Source organism: Tursiops truncatus, chromosome 1 (assembly GCF_011762595.2).
Source record: "Tursiops truncatus isolate mTurTru1 chromosome 1, mTurTru1.mat.Y, whole genome shotgun sequence".
NCBI classification, from domain to species: domain Eukaryota; kingdom Metazoa; phylum Chordata; class Mammalia; order Artiodactyla; family Delphinidae; genus Tursiops; species Tursiops truncatus.
In genome coordinates this window covers 125,118,393-125,138,543 of record NC_047034.1, presented here as the reverse complement: position 1 = coordinate 125,138,543, position 20,151 = coordinate 125,118,393, and the positions used below count along the sequence as shown (strand labels likewise).

The 20,151-nt window shown below is 39.8% G+C and overlaps 1 long non-coding RNA gene across 4 annotated transcripts in view; it reads left to right on the top strand.

Annotated features, from left to right (window-relative positions):
• The window catches only part of LOC117313955 (uncharacterized), a 188,577-nt gene that overhangs the window by 83,673 nt on the left and 84,753 nt on the right, over positions 1–20,151 (top strand). The window contains exon 4 of one of the 4 annotated variants that reach the window (XR_012324332.1): positions 5,392–5,675. The exons of 2 other annotated variants lie outside the window; for them this stretch is intronic. This is a non-coding gene — a long non-coding RNA (uncharacterized lncRNA). Of the gene's footprint in view, positions 1–2,108; positions 2,326–5,391; positions 5,676–20,151 lie in introns of those variants that run through there. One more of the 4 variants, XR_012324336.1, reaches the window with a different exon arrangement.

Below are 20,151 nucleotides of genomic sequence, written 5' to 3'. Positions count from 1 at the left end.
GTAGTGTGGAAAGGAGGAAAAAAAAGAGTACATATATAGTGGAGAAAGCTGACAAACACTACCTTGATCAGTGGATCAATGTCAACACCAACAGTGATGTCATGATGATAATACGTATCCTTGATAAAATGTGGTGAAAGTGGCACTTTACCTTTGTGGTTTTCCTCTGCAAAACCCATAACCCCGGTCTAATCATAAGAAAAACGTAAGTCAAACCCCAATAGAGGGACGTTAAGCAAAATACCTGACCAGTACTCCTCAAATAATGTCAAGGTTATCACAAACAAGGCAAATCAAAGAAACTGTCACAGTCAAGAGGAGCTTAAGTAAACACGATGAGTAAACATAATGTGTCATCCTGGATGGGATCCTGTATCATAAGAAGGACACTGGAGAAAAACTGAGGAAATCTGATTAAAGAATGGACTTTAATTAATAATAATGTATTAATGTTGGTTCATTAATTTTAATAAATGTATCTTAATAATGTAGGATATTATTAACATCCTACATGTTAATAATAGGGGGAAATGGATGTGAGTTACACAGTAACTCTATACTATCTTGGTAATTTTTCTATAAATCTAAAACATTAAAAATAGTTGATTTAAAAAATATATATGTACCTGTGTGAGTGTATGCAAGCAGTAAACTTAAAAAAGATATAGCAGCTATAATAATATAAGGGAAAATAGAATTTAAGATAAGAATATTTATAATAGATAAACAAAATGTGTTATGTCTACATAATGGAATAGTATTCAACAATAAAAAGGTATGAACTACTGATACCTGCTACAACGTGGATGAACCTTAAAAACATTATGCTCTGAAAAGAGCCAGATGCAAAAGACCTCTTGTTCTATGATACTATTTATATGAAACATCCCCAGAAAAGGCAAATCTATAGAGACTAAATAGATTAGCGGTTGCCTAGGGCTGGAAGTGAGAAAGTGGTTTGGCTGCAAATAGGCCTGAGAAAGCTTTTGGGAGTGATGGAAATGTTCTAAAATAGGAGTGTCGTGATGGCTCTGTAAACTTAAATTTATGGAAAACCATTGAATTTTACATTTAATATGGGCAAATTTGGGGGGAAGTGTATTTTCTGATTGTGAATTATGTGTCAATAAAGCTGTTTAAAGCATTAAACAATTTTTTTTTTACTCCCTAGAAGAGTTAATGATTAATAGCATATCCAGCAAACAAATATCCTAATGATTTTTAAAATCATTAAAAATACATATCTCTAGTGATCAAATAGCTTAATATGAACATTTCACAGAAAAGGCAACTGCTTCCTGAAAAAATTGAAGGGGGTGCTCAATTTATATAAATAAGTTTATTTCCTGACTTTCCATTCAGATTGTTTGTTCTTCAAGGACAGGATTATTGCTCTCAGAGAATAAACTTAGATATACAATTAATATGATTATTAATTATTGTTTTTTCAATTAATTATTGTTTTTTGACTTCAAAGATTTATCCAACACTTGATTAAAGACCAAATGCTATAATTTATTGGGCTTCAATTAATTGTTGATTAATTATTAATTTAATTAATTATTAATTATTTTTTTTGACTTCAAAGATTTATCCAACACTTGATTAAAGACCAAATGCTATAATTTATTGGGCTAAATCAGTGTAGCCCAAGATGAGGTGAAGTTTCAGATGCCCTCTAAAAGGAAGTGTTGCGAACTATATTATTGTTCAAAATATTTATTCCCTGCCCGTGACCTCATGGGAAGAATTCTCTTCCCTAACTCAATTGACGTTGGGCTTGATACTCTATGATTTGCTTTGGCCTCAGCTGAGCAGAATGTACTTCTAAACTCCTGACCTTGGGCTTGGCTATGTGATGTGCTGTGGCCAATGGGAGTTAACAGATGTGATGTAAGAGGAGGCTTAAAGTGTGATTACAAGGTTGAACTTGCCATCTTGTGCTTCTGCTATTGCCACGAGAACTTCTCCAGGGAAGGCCCAGGTTCTAGGTTCTTCCTTACCAGCCACAGGGGGCCCTGGCCTTTGCTGAGAACCTGGGTGTGGTACATAGCAGCTAGACAACCTCCGGGATACCTGGAATTCTGTATCTTTTGGCTTCCCTAAAGGCAACCCCAGGGTCAGTGCATCCTTCCCAGTGCTGGATCCATCAACCAGCCCACAGATCCATCAGAGAAGCAAACCTCAAGAACAGTGAAGCCTGTATAAAGAGGTAATTTCACACACAGGGGTGACTCTGTGGTCTTCCTTGACCCCTTTAGCCTTAATGCAGCACACTCTCCTTTATACTCCTTGGGGCTTGGCACCCATCTCGGGTTTTTGTCTTCCTCACACTGTATTATGATCATATACCTCTCTGTCATCAGCCTTAGATGAGGACTATCTTGAGAGGCTGAACTGAACTGTTGGTTCATCTCTGTGCTCCTAGTATCATGTACAGTGACTGGCATGGACAAAGCTTTTAATAAATATTTCATTAATGAATAAGGAATGTCTGAAAAAAGAATGAAAGAGGCCAGGCTCCAAAGGAAACTTTGAAGTTTCCTCTTACCTCATCCCTGCATCCCCTAGTTGGTCTGGGTTGCCAAACCCTTTGTGGGAATAGGTGCTCTTTCCAGCCCACTTTTAAAGAATGTTTTTATTATAGGTTGAAACTTGCAATGTTGAAAGTGATTTTTCAAGATCATGGCCTTCAAGCCTAGAATTAAGTTGCAAATATGTGTCTCTGGTTGTTAGCAATGAAAAAAAGGTTGAATGGGGAGATCTTTCCATGGAAAGGACATTTGATATTGTTACAAAGAGTAGTCTTTATAACATTGCAAGGGAATATCAAGGTTTTTCAAATGTTTTACAAGGAGGCTGGGGAAGAGGGTGACCTTTAAGTCTCACCAGTTCTGTCTCTATGGTTCTACTTATTGATTTGCAAAGAGACCGCACTGCATTGTTCTTAGCCAAGGTAAGCGCTCTAAAAAATGCACTGATGCATATCCTGCCTCCCATATTTGTGAACTTAAGTTCATTTCATACTTCTTTCTTCTCTCTGAGCAAAAAATTTACCAAGATAAACAGATATGCGGTATATCCTGAATCCTCCTGCAATGCACGTCTTTCACAAATTTGACCTCCATTTCTCCTGGCATACAAACCCCTTTCTAGAAATATGCTTATTTTACCTGTGACTGTTCCCTGGAAAGCAGTTCTGTCCCCAGTTCAACCCAGTTCCCAGATATCCTTGGAAAATTCTTATTATTTTGTACCTGATTGAGTTGGACTGGTTTGTTTGTTTGTTTTAGCATATAGGGTTTTATTGGGCGGAGGAGTGTTAAAATTTGGCCTCCCTTAGTGCCCCTATTTAGGATGAGTCCAACTCTTTCTCCGTGCTCTTGCACAAACACTTAATGCGATGTATTACAGACCCTTGTGTATATGACTGTTCCTTCCATCTCCTTGAAGGTAGAGACCAGGTATCGTTCCCCTGCTTATCCCTAGCACCTAGCCCTGGGCCTGACACCTTGAAGGCACTTGGTAAATGTCCTTTGAATGAATGAAAGAAGAGGTGAACAGTAAGTCAATGGAAGGCTGTGATTTTTAACTTTTACCATTGGAAGCCCAGCATGGCTATGTTAGCACCTGTAGCACCAGTGTTAGTAGAAGGATAAGAAGGTGGGGATGTTTGGGTGGTGTTTGAGAATTAATGGTGGTAAGGAAGATCTCTCAGATGAGGAAAAGGATGGAAGAAATTAGAAGACAGTTAAATGGGGCAGCAGAATAGAAAAGAGGAATAGCGGAAGAATCCCCATCTGTCAGACTCGGTTCTTCCTTTTTCCCTCCTCTCAGCTCCAGGACACTGAACATTTTGGAGTTTCTCTTTGTAGTCCTTCCCCACTTGCTCCATTTCTGGTCAGAAGAATTGCAGTTCAGGATGGGGAATTGTAAGCAGGTGAAGAACAGCAACTAAACAGCCAAGCAATTTAAAGTTGTGTCAGAAATGCCAGGCTGCATTAAAATGTCCACGGGGGTAGACCTTCTAAATGACTAATCACCTTTCGCCCATAAAATGCAGTATGCTCTAGTGGAAACAGCCCATGAGCAGCCTGGTGTTCCGTTTTTCCAGCGTCTGCCCGGCTTGCTGCTGGGTTGATTCAGTGGGTTGGCTGGGTTAGGCTGAAGTTAAGCCAACAAGATCTTTTCAAAGTAAGTGGCATTTGGGGCCAACTACTATATGTTTCCAAAGAACAGACGATGTTGACAAAGAGATGTGACCTTAAAGGTACGTGACCCCAAAGACAGGTGACCTTGGTCTTTTGCCTGATTCTGAAAAAAATAGTCAAGAAAATGTCTGATCAAGGGTCATGTTTAAAGAAAAATTACAATTTGCCAAATTCTGTTTTTAAAACATCAGTTTCTTAAGAAACAAGGAATAAACACTGATTGTAATGCAGGTGTATTTTTGTTTAATTATGAAAACATTTTTAGGATCTCTCAAATGCCCTCCAGAATCTGGCAACTAATATTTAAAGTATACATGTTTAGGTGAAATAGTGAAATTAGAAACTTGCCTGCTGGGAAAAATGAGAGATTTTGAGCTCTTCATTTGGGTTCATGGTGATACCATCTGTATCTCTGTACCCAAGTGCTTGGCATATAGTGGGACTTCATAAACATTTGGTGCATAAACAGAAACTGAAAGCCAATTGTATTATGCAATCCTGCTCTGCTGGTTTGTTATAGCTAATAGGACATCAGCATCTGTATTTCTTTTGCTATAAAAGTAGGTAAAGTGAGACCTAATAAAAGTGTTAGGCACAGTTATTTTAAACCACCTAGTCTCAAGGCTTGTCATTAACAATACATCTGTTTTATTAGAAATACTTATATGTGCATGTGTGTGCCTGTGTGTGTGTGTGTGTGTGTATGTGTTTGCAGAAAAACCTTCCAATGTAACGAAAGCAGTTTTCTAAAAATTGACTATCTTTTGTAATCAGTAATTCATGCAGTCGTAGTTATTGCAAATGGGCAAACAGCTCCAAGATTCTGTAAGGTCACAGTGATTTGAACTAAATTAATAATGGTGTCATTCTGTATTTTTCCTGATTGCCAAGTCATATGTTTTTTTATTGCACAAAATGAAAAAGGAGAAAGAAATGAAAACTCAGAGTTGTCACTATGAATACATTTCTAGAGTATTTTCAGTGTGAGGATGCATAAAAGACAGAATTCTAAGATGGCCCCCATGATTTCCACCCTCTGAGGTTATGCCTACGATTAGGTTACATGGCAAAAGAGATTTTACTTAAGTTACTAATCAGTTGACCTTAAGATAAGGAGATTATTCAGGTGGGCCTAACCTAATCATTTGAACCCTTTGAAAGCAATTTTTTCTCTGGCTAGTTGGAAAAGCAGAGGTCAGAGATTCAAAGCATGAGAAGAATTCAACATAGCATCGCTGGCTGGAAGATGGAGGGAGCCACAAGCTGAAGAATGTGAGTGACCTCTAGGAGTTGGAGTGAGTCCCAGCCAACAGCCAGCAAGTGCATGGAGAGCTCAGTCCTACAATCAGAAAGAACTGGATTCTGCCAGCAACCTTAATGAACTTGGAAGAAAATCCTTATTCAGAGCCTCCAGTTTGGCCAGTGCCTTGATTCAGCCTTTGAGATCCCAAGCAGAGGACCTAGGTAAGATACGCCAAACTTCTGACTCACAGAAACTGTCAGGTACAGGCTTTCCCCGGACATATTATAGGTTTGATTCCAGACCACTGCAATAAAGCGAATATCGCAATAAAGCAAGTCACACAGATTTTTTTGTTTCTCATTGCATATAAAAGTTATGTTTATACTATACTGTGGCCCATTAAGAGTGCAGTGACATGTCTAAAAAACAATGTACATATCTTAACTAAAATATAATGCTGTTGGGAAAATGGCGCCGATAGAGTCGCTTGATGCCTGGTTAGCACAAATCTTCATTTTGTATAAACCACAGTATCTGTGAAGTGCAGTAAAGTGAAGCACAATAAAACAAGATATGTCTGTAATAAGTATGGGTTGTTTACAGTTGCTAAGTTTGTGGTAATTTGTTGTGTAGCAATAGAAGACTAATACAGATTTTGGTATTTAGAAGCGGGGTACTGCCCCACAGTAACAGATACCTAGTGTGGAAGTAGCTTTGGAATTAGGCAGTGGCTGGAGGCTAGAAGAATTTTGAGGAACATGATAAAAGAAACCCAAACTGCCTTGAACAGGCTGTTTGCAGAAATATGGACATTAAAGATTCAGCTGGTGAAAACTCAGCAAGAAGTGAGAAGCATTATAGAGAAAACTTAGATTTTCTTTGAGAAAGCCTAAATCACCATGAACAGACTGTTCTTAGAAATCTGGACTTTAAGAACAATGCTGGTGAGGACTCAGAAGGAGGTGGGAAACATGTTATTGGAACAGGAGGAAGGAGAATCCTTCTTGTGTGGTGGCAGAAACCTTAGAAAAATTGTGACCTGCAGTTATGTCAAAAGCAGAATGTGTAAATGACAAACTTAGATATACATCTCAGGAGTTTTCCAAGCAAAGTGTTAAAGGTGCTGGTTTGTCTCTCCTTACGGCTTATACTAAAATGTGAAAAAGAAATAATTTTAGGGAAAATCTGGTAAACATAAAGAGATGAGGACTGGATAATCTTGAAAATTCTCAGGCTTTTCCGGTGGTAAAAGATGCTAAATGTCAGAAATGACTTCTGAAAGCATGACATAGAGGAAAGAAGGACTCCGTGTCTATACAGGTCTTTACTAAAACAACAGAAAGACCAACAGGTCAAAGTATTCAATCATACAAAAGCCTCTTCTAAGAGATTAAGAGTGTGATGCACGGATCCCATTAATCAAACCAGAGGGTCTCTCAGAAGCTTAGGGGTGTATCCCTTAGCCATCTCTGCAGAAGCCAAAGATAGAGAGGAGACCTTCTCAAAAAGATATGTGGGTATGACTCTTGTCTAATGGAGCAAAACCCTGTGAAATTAATGCAAGGACAATAGAATAGGTTGAATAGTTTTCCCCCCAAATTCATGTCTACCTGGAACCTATGAATGTAACATTATTTGGAAATAGGGTGTATGGACATATAATCAAGTTAAGATGAGGTCATACTGGATTAGAGGGGACCCTAATCTGTTGACTGATGTCCTTATAAGAAGAGGGAAATTTGGATAGTATTCTAAGCATTCTGGCAGTATTCTAAATGGCCCCTTGATCTCTGTCCTCTCGTGTTACTCTCTGATTATATGATTTTACGTAAGAAAAGGGATTTTACAGATGTAATTAAAGTTACTAATTGGTTGTCCCTAAGAGAGTGAGGGTAGGACTTCCCTGGTGGTCCAGTGGGTAAGACTCCACACTCCCAATGCAGGGGCCCCGGGTTTGATCCCTGGTCAGGGAACTAGATCCCACATGCATGCCGCAACTAAGAGCTCGCATGCCACAACTAAGAAGTCCTCATGCTGAAACTATGAGCCCACATGCCACAACTAAAAAGATCCCCTATGCCACAACGAAGATCCCGCCTGCTGCAACGAAGACCTGGAGCAACCAAAATGAATAAATAAAATAAATATTTACGAGAGCAAGGTAGACTTGTGCTAATCACATGAACCCTTTAACTCAATAGAGTTTTTCTCTGGTTGGAAAAGCAGAAGTCAGAATTCAACATGTAATTGCTGGCTTGAAGACGGAGGGAGCCACAAGCTGAGGAATGTGAGCAAGAGTGACACTTGGTCAACAGCCCCCAGTGAGAGGATGGAGACTTTAGCCCCACAATCACAAGACCTGGATTCTGCCAGCAACAGGAATGGTCTTGGGAGCATATTCTTCCCACCGAATCTCCTGAGGAGAGCTCAGCTCAGCTGACCTCTTGATTTTAGTCAACCTTTGAGACCCTCAGCAAAGGGCCCAGTTCAAGTGTATTGGACATCTGACTCCTGAAAACTGTGAGATAATACATTTGTGTTATTTACAGTTGTAAGTTTGTGGTAATTTCTTATGCAGCAATAGAAAACCAGTGTGTGTGTGTGTGTGTGTGTGTGTGTGTGTGTGTGTCTGTGTGTGTGTCTGTGTGTGCACATGCATGTGCATGCATTCTCTTAAGCAAAAGAGATTACATTTTTACCAAACAATATAGAATCAGTCTAGCCAGAGGTTTATAGAACAATTTGGTAGGTCAGTGATGAAATGAATTTTATGGTACACATATGATTCTAATAATTTTTTAAAAGCCCTTAATAAAAAGAGATAGCTCTAGGTTTAAGCTTCTTCTTGCTTTATGCTTCTGGGAGATTCTGTGAGGAATATACCTGGGTAGTAAGTACTCTCAGAGAGTTGAGATCTCAATCAAACAAAATCATTCCAATAAATTATTGAGAATCTTGCATGTATCACTAGACACTGGGCTCAGCACTGGGGATTGAATGATAAATATTTCTTGCCCTCCAGGGGGTTTATGTTGGATAGGTGTAACAGTCAAGTAACTATATAATCGCAATATAATGTGTTAACTACTATAATTGGGTAATACAGGAGCACATATGAAGATGACCTAATCCAAACATGAGAGGGGGATGGTGATGGTCTTCAGTACTTGTGGCTCACGGGCTTTAAAACATAGGCCCAGTAGTTGTGGCACACGGGCTTAGTTGCTCCACGGCATGTGGGATCTTCCCAGACCAGGGCTTGAACCCGTGTCCCCTGCATTGGCAGGCGGATTCTTAACCACTGGTCCACAAGGGAAGCCCTAGTGGGAAAAACCATTAGAAGTATTATGCATAGCAAGGATGTTATCAAACTTTCCCTTCAGAAAAATCTGAAGGATTTTTGTAGGGAAAAGATCGAATTGCATCTTTGAGATGAATTGTAGGGAAAAGATCAAATTGCAGGGACATCAGACCAAATTCTCCCAGGTTAGAGATACCTGAACTGAGTGATGGTGGGAATGAAGAGGATGATATGGCCTTGAGAGGTAATAGGGATAAGAGCAACATGTGTTTGTTTGCACCTGGACTGTGAGGAAGGAGAAGAACAAAGGTTAATGTCCAGGTATTTGGCTTGTGAGGCTGGGTAACTAGTTGCATCAGTCAAAAAGATGGGAACCGAGAGGAAGAGCAGTTTGGGGGAGGAGCTGAGCTCAGTTTTGGACATGTTGAGTGTGAGATATGTGTGGGATACCAAGGGGAAATGTTAAGTAGGAAGTAGCTAATATTGTTCTACAAGTCAGGAGAAAAATCTGGTCTGGATAGAGGTTTGGACAAGTAGGTGCAATGAAATTACTGTTGGGAAAGGGATTGAAACTGTCGGCAAGAGAGTTGTTGCGACGATAAAATCTAGGCTATTTATCTGTAAAATGGGGATAACATCTGTATAAGGTATTCAGGCTGGAGGTTTGGCAAACTCTAATACATAAATGTATGGATGTTATAAGAGCAAAGGAAACATTTTAAGCAAAGGATGCCCAGATTATCTCACCGAATATATGTGAAGTAAGTGTAACATCTTGTTTCCCTAGTTCTTCACAGAACTGCCTACTTTGGTGGTGATGATGTTTCACCTGTCTAGGATGAGATCCTGCCAGGTTGCAGGAAGTCCTGAGGGGGAGCTTACCAAGCCTCTTATATTCCATAATATGTCACCCCCAAACTCTAGTATAATTACTTTATAAGGCTGAAAAAACTTCCTTTGGCAAGTCCCGTTACCTGTATCTAAACAACATAGGTTTCAGGTATAATTCCTTACTAAGCCATAGTGCCATCCTGCTACATTGTCCTAGGTCTTAGAGTGACGGCTGTGCATCTCTTGTGTGCAGTTACATTGTAATGATGAGCAGTGTATATGTGTTCAGTTCGAGACCTAGAGAGGGCTCAGAATGGAAGGCTTGACTAAGGCCCTTTACACCTAGTCCACAGAGTAGTCCTGAGAATTAAATGATGTAAGGCACGAAAATGCTTAATACAGTGCTTGGAATAAACTAAGAACTCAATAAATGCTAGTCATTGTTGTTAATTGCTATTACTTACTTGTTATTGTAATTACTACTGTTGTAGTAACTATATTATTGAAGAAGTGGTGAAGACAAGAGGGGATGCTTTGAGAGGAATCAGAGGGTATCTGGAAGTCATGATGAAGTTGAAGAAATAATACTGTGGCAGTAATTGAATGAGAGAGATGGAAGGAAGTCTGCAGTGAGTGGAGAGTTTGAATTTAAGCCTTAAGAGATGGAATAGGAGCATAGGTAGCAATCCAGGATGGACGTGGGAGTGAGTGATGTGACATGAGAGATGGGGGAGGGAGATGTGAGGTGAAGGTCATTAGCGCTCAGAAGGTCAAAGAAGTCACAGACTGAGGAATCCAGGGGGTCATCCATGTGATTATGGGACTCCTGGGGTGGATGACAGCGTGCCTTGGATTAGAGGAGGCAAGTGTGAGTTAAGTGCTAATATCTTTAATAAAAGAAGGAAATACCTGAATTTTGTTGGTGGGATTCCCATGCCTGAAATTGTCTCTGGATCCTGTGGTTTTAGCAGAGCTCTTACATGTACTATGTATACCGTTGACAGAGTTTTCTTTATCCCCTGACTTCTATTGAGCCAGTTACCAGAGAGCTGCTGGGATAGCGTATTTAGGCCTGAACTGGCTGTTTGGAATACATATGATGTACTATCCCCATTCCTCCAGTCCAGGCAAACTGCCCTGGTTCCAGGAAGAAAGACCCCTTAAGAGCTACTTGACCGAACATCACGAAATCTGTTCTCATTCTAATTTAGAATGCAGAGACTTGTGTGGTGACTCATACATTTGAAAAGCTCAAATTAAGTAGTGGTGATCTCAACCGTGATTCACTGATGAAAACTGGAAAGTGATTCATCTCCTTTATGTGCTTGTCCTTGGGAGTCAGGAGGCTTAGAGGTCTTTCTTCCAAAGAACACACCACACTCAAGGAAAGACACTGGGCCCTCCTATGGTGGTATTTTAGTAATTACACAGAGTCATTCACTACATTTTCTTACAAGGCCATTTTCTTTAGTTCATTTTATTTCCATACATAATCTGGGCGCTACTTTTGTGCTGTAACGACTCATTGCTAATAAATTAGGGAAGGCAAGGGTGCTTTCAGGCTAAAGGTGGGGGAACGTTTAGGAAACCATTGGTGCAGATTCTAACTTTGTAACCTGTAGAGCTATTGTATCTTCCTCAGTATCTATTTGTTATCAAGGAGACTTTTTTCATAGGAGAATAACTAGGCTTAAATGAATAATAAAATCCTAAGAGGAAACACTAATTAAAAATACTTAAAAGTGGAGATGAATTCTACTGTAGCAAATAAACACAGAGATTAATGACTCTTGTATACCAGTAATAGTACTTTATGGAATTAAAACTGATACCCAAAAGATCTATCTGAAAATGAAAGGCCATAAAATTTGACCACAATAAGTATTTATTTGTGCACCTACTATGTGCCCAACCACTGTGCTGACTACCCAGGACTAGGTAGGAACTCTTCCTACGAGCTTTCCCAGCACCTTGTACTAACACTCACTGTTGCTTTTATAAATGATCAGTTCCAGTGCCGTCTGGTATATCTAACCTCCTCACAGGCTGTAATGCTTATAGCTAACATTTGTACTGAATTTATTTTGTGCCAGGTTCTGGGTGTAAGCACTAAACATGTATTAACTTATTTAATCTTTACAGCAATGCTCGGAGATAAGTACTTATTATTATCATTATCCCTATTTTTATATACAAAGAAACTGAAGCACAGAGGCATTAAATTGCCCAAGAAATTTTTCCCAAACTAGGAATGAAAGGAAACATTCATAACCTGATAATAGACATCCTCAAAAAAAGAAAAAAATACCACAAATATAACTCTTTTTTTAAAAAATAAATTTATTTATTTATTTATGGCTGTGTTGGGTCTTCGTTGCTGTGCATGGGCTTTCTCTAGTTGCGGCAAGCGGGGGCTACTCTTCATTGCGGTGCGCGGGCTTCTCATTGCGGTGGCTTCTCTTGTTGCGGAGCACGGGCTCTAGGCGCGCAGGCTTCAGTAGTTGTGGCACGCGGGCTCAGTAGCTGTGCTTGCGGGCTCTAGAGCGCAGGCTCAGTAGTTGTGGCACACGGGCTTAGTTGCTCTGCGGCATGTGGGATCTTCCCGGACCAGGGCTCAAACCCACGTCCCCTGCATTGGCAGATGGATTCTTAACCACTGCGCCACAAGGGAAGCCCCACAAATATAATTCTTGATAGTGAAATGCTGAAAACATTCCCATTAAGATGAGGAACAAGACAAGGACGGTCATTATCAATATACTTTATTCAACTTGGGACTGAAGGTATTGGTCTGAAAAGTACAACATAATAGGGACTTCCCTGGTGGTGCCGTGGTTAAGAATCCGCCTGCCAAGACAGGGGACACAGGTTTGAGCCCTGGTCCGGGAAGATCCCACATGCCACGGAGCAACTAAGCCCTTGCGCCACAGATACTGAGACCGGTGCCTGGAGCCCGTGCTCCTCAACAAGAGAAGCCACATCAGTGAGAAGCCTGTGCACTGCAATGAAGAGTGGCCCCCACTCGCCGCAACTAGAGAAAGCCTCTGAACAGCAACGGAGACCCAACACAGTCAAAAATAAATAAATAAAATAAATAAATTTTTTTAAAGTACAGCGTAATGAAGACTGGAAATACAGCAAAAGCTGAAAAACAAATTGCCCAAGGTCACAGAGCATAAGATGGAGGAGCCAGGGTTCAAACTCACGTAGACTTGCTGGAGTCTATATTCCTTATCACTCTCCCGTGTGGCTCTCTGTTAAGTCTCTTTCTTGCCCATCGTTGCATCCCTAGTACTGGGTATCATGTCTGGCCACTCAGCTTTCCTGTTTGCTCCCCTTTGATCTATTCTCTGCACAGCCACCAGAATAATATTTAAGGACAATTAGATCAAATTACTATGCTTGTCAAAACCCCCAGTGACTCTCCATCTCACAGAATAAATTCCAAACTCCTATGAGGTGTGATGCAATCTGGCTACTGACTACACAACCTCATCTTTACCATTTCCTGCCTTATTCACTCCCATCCACCTACAACATTCTCCTTGCTGCCCTACAATAGAGCAATTCCTTCCTGCCTTTGAAACTAGAAAATTGCTCTTTTCTCTGCCAGTGAGATTCTTTCCCTGGCATTTCTTTTGCCTTAATTGATATCTCTTCTGAAATACCATCTTCTCGAAGGGGACTTTTCTGACCACCCTACCTAATAGATCCCACCCACTCCCAGTCATTGACTTGCTCTTACCCCACCCTTTTTTTTTTTTTTTTTTTTTTTTTTTTGCGGTACGCGGGCCTCTCACTGTTGTGGCCTCTCCCGCTGCGCAGCACAGGCTCCGGACGCGCAGGCTCAGTGGCCATGGCTCACGGGCCCAGCCGCTCCGCGGCACGTGGGATCTTTCCAGACCGGGGCACGAACCCGTGTCCCCTGCATTGGCAGGCGGACTCTCAACCACTGCGCCACCAGGGAAGCCCTCTTACCCTACTCTTAATCATTATCCAAAATGTTACACAACAATGCCACTTTCATGATGGCAGGCAATTTACTGTCTCATTCACTATTGTATCTTGAACGCCAAGAAGAAGTACATGTTTCCTAGTACGCATTCAGTACATATTTGGTGAATGAACATCTGTCTAGTAATAGATATAAAATTTTTTGAGTGAGTGAATAAATGCCTGCAGTCTTATAGATGAAACACATAATTTTAATACAATGTGAAAATGTTTATGAGTGCACATAAGAGGGATTCCTAGTATTTCTGGAGAGAATGGTGCTGAGCTGAGTCTTGACAAAACAGTAGGAATTACCTAGGCTTAGAATGGGTGAAAACGGTCTTCCAATCAAAGGAAACAAGATGCACAACGATTTGGAGGTGTGAAACAAATATTATGCACTACATAGGGTAATTACAAGTAGTTGGGGTACTCTAGAGCCATAAAGTATAAAGAAACAAAAATAATCCTGGATATACAAGCAGGGGCTTCTTCATCCCTCTTCAACATTGAAATAAAAATGTAAAAAAACACAATCAACCAAACAAAATCATCTTGTATTTATAAATTACCGGAATGTATTAACGTGTAATATATTAATGTATAATGTAGTAATATATTTTCAAAAGCTATTATTAGTTCTCATGCATTTTTTTTTTAAGCCAGATACTCAGAATTACTGACAGCATCCAGACAAAGAAAGAAAAAGGACATCTGAGACACAAGGGCACTAATTACAAACTGCTAGTACATGAGCAACTCAGTTTACTCCTGGATGATGAAAACATTCTGGAGGTGTCACCCTTAGCAAGCCATGACTTACCTATGACACTACCTAGAATGCAGGCAACTTCACTGGTGAGATGTCTCTTGCCCCAATTATTATTTCACTGAGAAGAGAAGCAAGTCTTTATTTTCTTGTTGGTTGTTGATTTCTCTACTAGAGTAAGCTTCTTCAGGGCAGGGACCTTACATATTTTGTTTATCACTGCATCCCCAGCACCTAAAACTAAATGAACATTTGTTGAATGAACATACGGATATCCAAGTGGAGGTGCCTAGGAGTCATTTGCATACATGTGTACAGAGATGGTTCATTGGACTAGAGGGTAAATAAAGATTGTTTGTGTTGAAATGGTCCCCAACATTGCCAGTGGCTTTGCGGATTAATTTTTATATGTGAACCTTAAAATTATACGTAAAGGAGGCAGAAATTAAATAAAAAGAAGACTTGGACTAAAAGACAAAGAGCTCAGTGAATGAGGGAGAGTAGCTAGGATGTCTGTAGATGACATCAATAATTTGGGATAAAGAGTGGTATAGATGGATATCAAAGTGGTAAGTGATTCAGCCTGAGTATGGAAAAGTAACAATGCACAAAAGGATATGGGAGAACCTGGACTCTGTGGTATTTGGAGTGAGAAAATAAGCAGCCTTAAGAGGACTTAGGGGAAAACAAATTCCCATGGGGGATTCAGGTTTCTGGTAAGACTAGAAAGGTGAAGGAACATCCTGTAACTAGGTTGGGGATATAAAAAGGATGGTTGAAATAAAATCAAGAGTTTTGTAGAGCACTGAGAAGTAGGACAGCTATGGAAAGAAGAATCAGAGGTGAGGAAGAGTATAGCATAGTATAGAAAGGATAGCACGTAAGGGAATAGTGGATTACAGAGCCTTGCTTTTTGGCCAATTACCAAAGATGGCAGGAATGAAGGGCACAGTGGCATTGTTCTTGAGTGAGGGACCATTCTTAATCTGCAACCATCTCCCAAAGTGTTAATTCATTCTACAGGTATTTATTGAGGATTTGCCAGCTGTGTTCTAGTCAATGTTAATACACAGGAGAGTAAAATGGCTCTAACTCTTTTTCTAGTGGATGCTACAGTGTAGCAGAATAGATGAATTTAAACAGATATTAATGTAATAGCAAATATAATAGATCCAATGAAGGGCATAAGTAGAATGCAATGAGAATTTATAATAAGGGAATCTACCTTAATCTAGAGATTCAGGGAAAGTTAATCCTAAAATATGAGTAGTGACACATCAGATTATAAGAGTAGACAAGGGGGGACTTCCTTGATAGCGCAGTGGCACCTGCCAGTGCAGGGGACACGGGTTCGAGCCCTGGTCCGGGAAGATCCCACATGCTGCGGAGCAACTAAGCCCGTGCGCCACAACTGCTGAGCCTATGCTCTAAAGCCCGTGAGCCACAAGTACTGAAACCCACGCGCCTAGAGCCTGTGCTCCGCAACAAGAGAAGCCACCCCAATGAGAAGCCCGTGCACCACAACAAAGAGTAGCCCCCGCTTGCTGCAACTAGAGAAAGCCCACGCGCAGCAATGAAGACCCAACACAGCCATAAATAAATAAATAAATAAATAAATAAAATTTTTAGAAAAAGAATAGACAAGGGAAAAGTCTCTGAGGCAAGGTGGAACTGCCTGGTACAGTAATACACAGTGTTCTGTAAAATTTAGTACTCAGTAAACCTTTAGTACTCTGTTATGTTTTATAACGTGGAAAAGTGTTTCATGTCATATGTGGCATTGGGTAAAGTCCTTAGTACAAGCATTTAAAGTGCTTTCAGGTGCTGTTGTCAGATACACATTCTCAATAGGTTGGCTTTGACATTTTCCTTCAACACCATAGGTATGTCTCCTACTGATATAGGAAATTGAAAGAATTGTTTAACCTCTGATTGAATTTAATCAGCAGTCTACTGACTACAAAATGTTGTCCAAGATACAAAGATGGTCACGAGCTCAATGAAATTACAATGTTATTGAGAATGCTATATATTAAAATAATGAGAGAAACACGATCATACAATATAAATATACAGTAGAAATTACAAAACAGTGCACAACAGACAAAGGACATAAACAAGAGATACTCTGGAGTCTTTGGATGGAGATAATACTCTCTCCTGGAGTTGTCTGAGAATCCTTCATGATGGAGTTGAAGCTTGAGATAGTCTTTGAAATAGAAGAAAGGCCATAGCCAGATATTTTGATCTTGAAGTAATCCTCTTAGAGTTTGCATTATTTAGGATCATTTTGGTTGCAACTAATGAATAATATAACCCAAAGTGGCTTTAATGATAAAGGAAATATGTTAGCTAACAAAACTAAAAATTCCACTAGTAATGTAGACATCAAACACAGTTTGATCAAGGACCTGGATATATTTCTTTTCAATTATCTTGGCCCTCATCTTCTTTATCCTCAGACTGTTTTCCTTCATGGTTGCCTGATGGCTGCCCTCAGCAATAAGGGCTACATGCCTCTTTGTTCACACCAGGGACAGAGAGGGAGTCTTTTCCACAAGGGTCCTGAGCTTTGCTCTGATAAGGTCATCTTATGTCCTATTTTGATGGCCATGGGAATACTCTGTACTGGTTGTCTTAGGTTTGGGTTACATACCCATTCTTGAACCAAGCGGCAAGGGAAGGAGGATTAAAAACTACACCTTAAAAATAACTGAAGGGAGTGGATAAATTGGGACATTGGGATTGACATATATACAGTACTATATATAAAATAGGTAACTAATAAGGACCTACTGTATAGCACAGGGAACTCTACTCAATACTCTGTAATGACCTATATGGGAAAAGAATCTAAAAAAGAGTGGATATTTGTATATGTATAACTGATTCACTTTGCTATACAGCAGAAACTAAGACAACAGTGTAAATCAACTATAATAAAAATTAAGAAAAAAAACCCTGAAGCTGGTTGACCATGTGACAGTTGAGTTCATTGTGAAATGACCGATACCTCCAAGCCATAGCAATCTACAAACTAGTATTTTTGAACACTGGCTACTTGTCCAGGCCTTTGCTCTTTTGTTATTCTCAGATTCATTTCTATTCAATAGATATGTATTGCATGCCTGTCATGGCATTGTGCTAAGTGCTGAGGGATATGATATCAGGAATGGATCAGTTCTTATCCTCATCCACCAAAGTATATTGTATGGGTGGCGAGGGCAATGAAGTGTTACGATAAGAGTAAAGACCACGAGAAGCAGAGTGCTATGGGGGATAGGAGGTGCTAGAGGGAACCATTCTCAGAAAAAGTACTGGGGATAGGGAAGAAAAATTTTAAACATGTATAATAACATTTCCCTCTTAATATTAGTGTGGATTTTTCCTCCTTAAAACGGAAGCAAAAATATACTGACATAGTAAGGATTCATGTAACAAAATATATTTTGCCTTGAAATAATTTCGATTTAGAAATAGCTTTATCCTTCTAGTGAATACAAACCAATCAGAAGTATATTTCAACTGAGTGTTGCCAGATTTTGTTCCTTTAATCAGAGTAGGGGAGGAAAAATAACTTTCCCTCTACCTTTCTGAATTCTTGGCTGACACTCCTGTAATAAAACACAAATTAACAAGAGAAAAACAAACAGACGTTTATTAGCATGTGTAATTCAGGTACCCATGGGAAACCCCCAGGAAAAATGAGTAACTCCCTGAGGAGGCTTAGAATTCAGATTTAAGTACCATCTTAATAGGGAAAGGGTCAGGGAGATATAGGCCTCTTAGAGGAGAGTAAATGATTTTGAGGAAAGATGAATGGACCTTCAGAAGAATAGCTAGGAGGTATGATAGATTGTGACAAAGTTTGTCTTGGTGTGGTGTTGACTTCTGGTCTCCTCTCCTGTGATCAGAGTCCATTTCCCTGGTTGATGAAAGTTCCTGGAAGGGGCATTAGAACAGGGGATTTCCTTTAGGAGGATCTGTCTTTAGGAAGATAAGAGGAGTTCAAAGAAAGATTCTCCCTGCATTTGCTGTTTTTCAAGTACCTACAGCTCAAAATAATCAAAGCCAAAGTGGCATATTCTGTTACTCTTCATTAGTTAATGAAAAATAACCCTTCTCCCCACTTTCTAATATACTATCATTGGAGAGACTGGTATCACCAAAGAAATGTCTTTGCCTTTGGTGTTACATTTGTGAACCAACCCCACTTCTCTTGCTCCTGCTGGGCTTGGAAAGATGCCCGCAAACAACGAAGCCATTGTGCTTTCAGGTTCTGTGAACACTACATCACTCTGAGGGGAATAATACCCTCAGACCCACGGACAACTCCACCCCGGGGCCAGGACTGGTAAAATAGGGTTACATGCAGCTGAGTCTGTTTCTTTCTTTCTGATAATCCTATATCAGCTTGTGCTGTGTTGCAAACAGTCCCAAACTTGGTGGCTTAAAACAACAATTATTTGCTTACTCTTCTGTATGTTAGCAGTTTGGTCTGAGTGGTCTCACTCACACGTGTGTTGTCACCTAGCAATCGTATATAGCCTCACTTACCTGTTTGGCAGTTAACTGTCATCAGGGGTAATGAATATTGCCAGGCTCGTTCACATGGTGGTGGTGATAGGGTTCCTAAAAGTAGCAAGAGAGAGCAAGCCCCAAAACCCAAGCACCTTTCAGGACTCTAGTTGCATCATGTTTACTAAAATCCCATTGGTCACAGGAAGGAACATGACCAAGCCCAGATTTAGAGGGTGGAGAAGTACTCCATCTCAATGGGAAAAACTGCACAGTTGCTTTGCCAAAGGGTGTGGATAATGGGATGGGGAGAATTTCTTGCCAATTTTTACCACACATCTACCACACACCCAACAAATAGTCTCTCTGTTTTTTAAGAGTATAGTGTAAAATTATGCTTAACTTAAAGCCAGAGAGTGGACTAGAAGGAACTTATACAGGCTGCCTGAAAAAAATCACTGTTAGCCCAGATGCTTTTCTGCAACAGGTGTTAATGGCTGAGGCAACTTTATATTATTTTGAGGGAGAAAAGGTGAACTTAGAGGGAGAGAATAGATAACAGCATTTGTGGATGAACACCAACATTTTTCTTGTTTTAAGATCCAATTAATTATACGTTATCCTACAGGAACTGGAAAGATATATGGAGTCTGGCATATGTTAGTAGCAAATGATGCAACAGTGAAAGATGTGTCACTATACCCAATTATGGTGAAGAAACAACTGTGAGCACATGACATGCAAGCAAGAACCACCTTGCAGTTGTGTACCTCATCGATAGTGGAGGAGCATTCTTGCTACTATGTAAGTGATAGTCAGAATGATGAATTATTAGTCATTTGGTTTCTGTATAGATTCGTATCAGTTGTTATCATTGGACAGTGTTGACGATTTTCACTCATGGCAGGAGGTTCATCATCTTTGATTTCTGGAACATTGATGATATTCTGTCTCAGCTATGCTAATTCTTAGCTATGAAAGTAATTAAGGGGATTAATTTCTTTAACTCTGGGGTCTTTTTTCTTCAGTAATATGATTGAGCTAACTAATGATAATGTGGTAATGTTTCACCTATTTGGAACTCTGCAATCAGTTTCAATAAATATTTTCTGAGTACTTGATTTGGGATAGGTATTTTGCTGGGGGCTGGGGATAGAATGATGAATAAGGTAAGCATGTTTGGAGCTTTTATTTTGGTAGGAAAGATATAGATTAATTAACTAATAATACATATGTTAGATATTTCAGTTAAATCAGCTGTGGGATCATGTACTAGGATATCTAA